Source organism: Athene cunicularia (genome assembly GCF_003259725.1).
Source record: "Athene cunicularia isolate RWA chromosome 10 unlocalized genomic scaffold, athCun1 chr10_part1, whole genome shotgun sequence".
Classification (NCBI taxonomy): domain Eukaryota; kingdom Metazoa; phylum Chordata; class Aves; order Strigiformes; family Strigidae; genus Athene; species Athene cunicularia.
This window is the reverse complement of record NW_020799112.1, coordinates 11,102,400-11,108,779: the sequence shown is the minus strand read 5'-3', so window position 1 is coordinate 11,108,779 and position 6,380 is coordinate 11,102,400. Positions and strand designations below refer to the sequence as shown.

Sequence of the window (6,380 nt, the reverse complement as noted above, 5' to 3'; positions counted from 1 at the left end):
TTCCTTATGGTTCTCCTCCCCTTACTCTTCGTTCTACTGCCCTTCCTCTTCGTTCTCCTCCCCTGCGCCCCCGATCTCTCTTGCCCCTTACTCCCTCGTTAGGAAAGTGTTAGAAAGTTGCTGAAGTGCGAAATGAGCCTGCGAAATCTCGTTGTCCTCATTAAACTCTGACAAGGAGGGTGACAAGAAGCAGCGGAGGGGAAACAATGCGGGCAGTGTTGGGGAGAGCCCCGCGCCGGGGGCAGCCTTTGTGCCCGCCAACAAAAGCTCTTGTTTGCATGTGTTAAAGTCCATTAAACCCCGGCAGCCCCAGGTGCAAACGCCAGCCCGGAGAGGCCGCGCCACCTTCCGCGCCCGCTGAGCGCGGCGGCAGCACCGCGGCTCTGCCCTCAAAACGCCGGGATTGTCGGGGCGCCCCGGCTGGAAGCGGGCAGCGGGACGAGGGGCACGGCCCTGGCGGGGTGTCCACGCCGAGGGCCTCTTAATGAGGGCCGTCTCTTCATTAACAGGCGTGCAGTGCAAGCGTGCAAACCTGGGGGGGTTCGCTCTCTTTTTTTTTTTTGTGTGTGTGTGTGTGCCCCCAGATTCGCCATTAGTGGAAGCGAGGGCTCTGCGGCAGGAGGACGGACACAATGTCCTATTGTGCTGCTCAGCCCTCACCGGAGGGGACACGGATGGGACCCCGCGGCCCAGGGTCGTGGACGCAGACCCGGGGCGAAGGAGCCCAGCGGATGTGCACCGTTATTTGGGTTATTCAGTTGCAGCTCATCAAGGTGTGTCGGGGTGTTGTGAAATCAGAAAAAATCTTATAGAACGTACCCCCAGGGTTAGGGGGAGAGCAGGTTTCCAATTCCTCGTGCAAACAGCAGAACTAAACTCAAAACGTGCCCAAGAGAGGGAATGTACAAAGACTAAATGTAAAAAAAGCCTTGCACAGGTCAAAGCCTATAAAAACAACCTCACCAGTTTCATATGACTGGCACGGTGCTTTGTCCAAGAAAAAGTATTTCCAGGTTCTGTTGCAACAAGTCCACATCCCTTTATCACCAGTGGGTCTGCCTGGGATCTGCCCCACGGCTATTTTAAAATGTGCTGTTAATAACAATTCATTACAGTTGATAGAACCGGGAGACTTGCCTTTTATTTTGCAATTAGACATAAAGGCTCTGATCTGGCAAATGCTATGCACCATAAGCATGTGAGTAGCCCTGCTGAAGTCATCTGGGACTGCTCATGTGCTTAACGTTAAGCCCATGCGAGTTTGCAGGATCAAGGCCTGATACAGTATCTTCTGTAAGGATATTTGTTTACCCACTCTGTTCTGTATTTTCTAGGTTTGTGCCTGTGCCCTGCAAAACCATTTCTCTGGGAAGCCCTGAAGTGGCTAGAGTTCGCTGGGCAGAGCTCACAAGGAGCATTCTGAAGCCAAATGATACTTCTCGTAAACAAAAATTATTTGCAGGAGCTTGATTCGGGAAGACATTATGGCATGGGGTACGTTGCATTGCAAACTGTTCAGCTGTGCAAGCCTGTGTGTACTGAGGCGTTAATGCAGAATCGTTGGGCATTGGGCCCAGAACAGATGTGACGATGAGTGAGAGCAAAGAGACGGGGAGGAAGCAGCAGCAGCAAGCACATTTTAGGCTCCCCAAGTCCTGACTAGGCAAGCACCACTTCCAAAGCCTGGGCATCAGCCCCAAAAGCCTCTTATCAAGAGAAAGTAGGAAGCAACATGATCTGTGGAGAAAACAAACATATTTGTTTTTTCATTTGCCAATCTTGCAAACAATAGCTGTTTGTAGGCAATTAATCCTCAGGTCTGCATCGCTAGATCAATGCAGGGAGTGGTTCCCATCGGCCTCCTGGTGCCAGACACACTGAATGGTTTATAATGAAACAGGTCCTTGAACTTCTTCACAGCACAGACACTATCTTAGTAGGTTATCATGCACTTGCTTCTGTTCCTGCTCCCACTCTCCTCATCTTCCAGTGCTAGGCCTGGCAGGGAGATGTGAAGGCAAGAGGAAATCGAAGTTGGTTTAATAGAAAAGGCTTCAAAATATTCAGCTGGTTGTTATTCCCTTATCACTAACTTTTCCAATTTACTTTTGGGGCCAGGCAAACTAAAGGGAAGGCCGGTTCTCGTGCACGCTCACAGTTTAATACCTATGATATGCATGAAGAAAATTAATTTGACTGAGGATTTTGCTTCATGAAGTAATTACAGTGCAAAGCATAAAAAGGCTGTGCTTTGTCTTGAGCCACCAAAGTCCTGGTTTGCATCATGAGGTCATATTTACGGTTACAAGTGTTTACACAAATAGCATCTCACAGTATCTTACACCACTTCTTTTCACCTTGACTGACAGGTTTTGTGGAGGTGAAGAGGTGTGGGAAAAGAAGCTCTTCTTCAGCCCCAGATGTGTCAAAATGGAAGCTTTAACCTACAGGACGTGAGAAGGGTGATAGAAATACTGGGAAAGCGGTGAGTTCATGGGGCAAGACTGCTTCCAACTCCAAGGTCCATTCAACGTGCACAACACTTCTCCACTAATATCTAGCACAAACCAAGTAAGGCTGAATTAACTTAAACACCCTCACGTAATACATACTATTTTCAAAGGATCTTCATGACAGTCTGATCTTCTTTTTTTTAAAAAAAGAAAAAAAAAAAAGAAAAAAGAAAGGCATCTTTCTGGATTCCAATCCTTTTGAAATTGTAAATACTTTGATAAACTGAGTAGAACCTGTCCTGGTATAAAACAGCAGACTTTTAAATGAATTTTGTGTCGTTTGCAATGTCTTTCACAGCTGAAGGCAGCAGTCCAGTTATCACCATTTGTCCTCTCTCTTTTATATGGCAGTTGGTCAAGTCTGTCTTCAATAAACTCAGCAAAAACCTATGTAATAGTCGAACTTTTAAGCAGCAGTAATTGCCATTAGATAGCTGCATAGATTAGACAGGTAAATAAGCCAAGAGGTATCTTTATTATTAAATAGCTTCTTCCAATAGCTATCTAAGGGAATATTTCTCCATCTTTGTATTTTCTGTGTCTGGAACAAAGAAGCCAGGCTGGTAAGAGGGGACCAGGTTGAGGAAGCTCACTAGGCACTGTTTGGTCCTAGGGTCTGGAATGGATCTTGGGATTTTGCAGTCAGAAAATATTGGGGAAAACAAACTAAAACCAAACCCGCTGGCAAAGCACCATCTCACTCCCTTCAAATGACAGCTCATATCAATTAAACAGTCCACTACTGCTACCAAAGAGCCTGTAAAATGGCAAACGTATCATAGTTAAAACCAATCCATCCTGCTGCTAGACAATATCATGGTGAATTTGATCAAGATTAATGAAATTAATGATTTTTAAGCTTGCTTAGAAAAAGGAATAAAATGCTAGAAAACTACACAAAGAAAACAAAGTTGCAGGAACGGTAAATTTATAAAATCTGGCACAGAAAATTAAGAGAATTTCCAGATTAAAGTCACTGGGGAGCAGTGTCCAGTCAGCTGTGCATTCTACCTTATCAAGTGTTTAGGTGGAAGATCTTCCGATCTGGCTTGTTGTGCAATTACAGCCATAGCTGAGCTCAGTGGGAGCTGAGCTCTGAATGCCTGTCATCTAAAGTACTCAGGCAGTAGGTGACTCACATCGGGAATCCAAAATTATGAAGACTTTTTTTTAATTCATGGCTGCCTGCCTTCTTTCCTCACTGATAATACAGGGTCAGCATCCTCTCAAAATTATTGGAAAAGGAAATGCTGTGTGTGAAACACTCAGACTCTGCTGTCATGAGCACCATGGAAAAACCATACGGAAATGAATAATTTTGTGCCCAAAGCACAGTTTGAGTAACAGGCAGTAAAAAGCCCTGTCGCTGCACATTAAACAAGAGGAGAATAAATCATGAGGGGAGCTGCTCTCTCCGGAGCAGCAACTATTGCCAGTGCAGAGTGAGGGGGATGCCTGTGGGAAAAGGGCACGGATAACTCAATTACAGCTCATCAGGATGCGCAAAACCAGTTAAATTCTGATCACTCCTAGCTGTTGAATGGTGGAGTGTACAGCCTCGGTAGCCTTTAGTGTGTATTGTTTCACACGCATATTTGTTTGCGTATGTGCTTTGGGGTATATGTGAAATAAGCAGAATAAGCTTTGGCTCTGTGCCACGTTAACTACTCTATACAGCTACAGGACTTCTGGTCAGCCTGAAGCACGGCTGAAGTCTAGATGCAAAATATCATTGAAGTATCACCTGATCAATTTGTGTAGTAGCTCTCAATGACTCCACCACTGCTGACTGGGCAGCCGCTGTCCTGTGGGTGACTACGTGCCCCACCGCCAAGTCTGTCTGTCTCCATGGGACAGGATGGCACCCAGGTCATCTGGAGAGGTCTTCACTGATCTCTGGATACAACCCTCTGCACTCCCAGTGTGAAGCCAGGGCATAACACACATGTATGCGGGAGCAGAGTCTATCTGAAGGAGTTACCACCCATAATATTCCATTCATGATGGTTAAATGAGGTGGGGAAGTCAGGGAAATTAGTTCCTGCAGAGACCCTTGGCATCCATAGCAGACAGGGAGACATAGCACTAACGTGTCCTATGCCTGCACTTGGCACAGACAGACAGACCAGCACAGAAAAGTGTGGTCAGGTCTAATTCATGGTGGCAGATTTAAGGGTGTACATGTCTGACCCGACAGAGGAAAGGCAATCTTTGTGCTGGCTGGCAGAGAAGAGCTGCTGTACTCACAGTCTAGAAACTTGCTGTGAGATCTGGCTCTGCAGAGCAGCACAGCACCAGGGAATTCACAGCTATCGCAGGCGGTGCAGCAGGTTAAGGATACATATTGCAGACATCTCTGCAAACACTGCTGCAACAGAAAATATAACAGGGTGACTCAATAGTAATGTGACCTTTCATTAACAGTCACTTCTCCTCTTGCGTCTGTTTTTGACACATTTATCAACTGTTAGAAACTTAGGTAAAACCCGTCTTTTCAGTGCTGCTATCTGAATGGTGGCATGGCCCTCCTGGAGCATGGGAATGAATAAAAAATGTCGCTCTCTTGTTCTGATCGGGGCTCTGTGGTTGCTTATAGGGCATCTCCTGCTGAGCTCGCTGTTCAGCAGTCTGGAGGAGTGAGGGTCTCCACCTCTGTGGATCTGGTAGAAGCACCAGTGAGAGGACACATCATCTCCTGAGGCTGGTGGAGTTGTTCCAGTTTATGGTAGGACTGAATTTGCCTGACAAAGGACCGACCAGTGTCCACAAAACTCTTTGACAGTGGAACGTTTTGTTACTTTTCTTGTGACGTTAGTAGTGGAAACATTACATACAGCTATGTATATTGGTTAAAGTTCATTATTTCGGCTCATTCATATGCCATTCACTTCATACAGCTTTTAAAAATCTCACATGTCCCCAAGCCCTGCACGTGGAACTTTTGCCTTAGATATATCTCATACTGCACCAAAATTAAATCAAAGAAGCAATAATGACTAAAACAATTTTCCCAGGAATGTCTTGTAAGAAATCTTTCTCGTAAGAGATAAGAGACAAGGTCATTCCACATGAGACAACCCACTGGAATGACTCTTTAGACACTTCTTGTCCTGGAACTTCTTATTCATCATTCTCCTTGTACACATATTTTGTCCTCTAAAGACAAGAGTACTTTCCACTTCAGCTGAGAGTTTCTGTGGGCAAAATACAGACAGAAAAGGATAAATTCTATCAATATTGTATCACCTCTGTAACGATTTCCTCCTCACTCACTGATATTTGAATTATCAAAGTATTGCCTATAGTGTGATACATTCTACTAAAACCAGGAATGCCAAATTACTAGAGGCCCAAAAATGTTCTGTTGTCAGACCATGCCACTGACCCCAAAATGGATCAGTGGCCATGTCTTTTCCAGAGATAATAGACAGAAAAATCTTCCGTCTCAAGACTTTGGCTGGCACATCCTATCAGTCACCTCATAGTTCTGTTGATGACATCTAAGGATAGCTTGGATCCTAACTGCTCTACACTGGGACTAGGAATATATTTGGATTTGCTTAAGAGATTCTTCTGCTTTGATGCTTCTGTAGCTTTTGTGGGAAATAGCAACTGAACAGTTAAAATGGACAGTTTAGAAATAAAAGTTTCTGCTGTTGTAATGCATCCCTTTATTTCTGGAGAGTGCTCATTTGATTCTGCCATTGCATACAAGGATATTCCCACAAATTATTTATAACTGAAGCACCTTCCCATCGGAAAATTTCATCTTGCAACTGCTGGGCAGGATGAGTCCTTTAGTATTGATGGTTCAATAGAAATTGATTCAGTGATTTGTCTGGTGAAAATATGTAGATTGGGGGGGGG

At 45.0% G+C, this 6,380-nt stretch overlaps 1 protein-coding gene across 1 annotated transcript in view; it reads left to right on the top strand.

The window, feature by feature from the left end:
* Window positions 1-2,467: 2,467 nt before the first annotated feature.
* Window positions 2,468-6,380, top strand: part of ALDH1A3 (aldehyde dehydrogenase 1 family member A3) — a 41,347-nt gene continuing 37,434 nt past the window's right edge. Inside the window, exon 1 of the mRNA XM_026855933.1 lies at window positions 2,468-2,485. The gene's annotated coding sequence lies outside the window, so the exon portion shown is untranslated. The remainder of the gene's footprint in view (window positions 2,486-6,380) is intronic.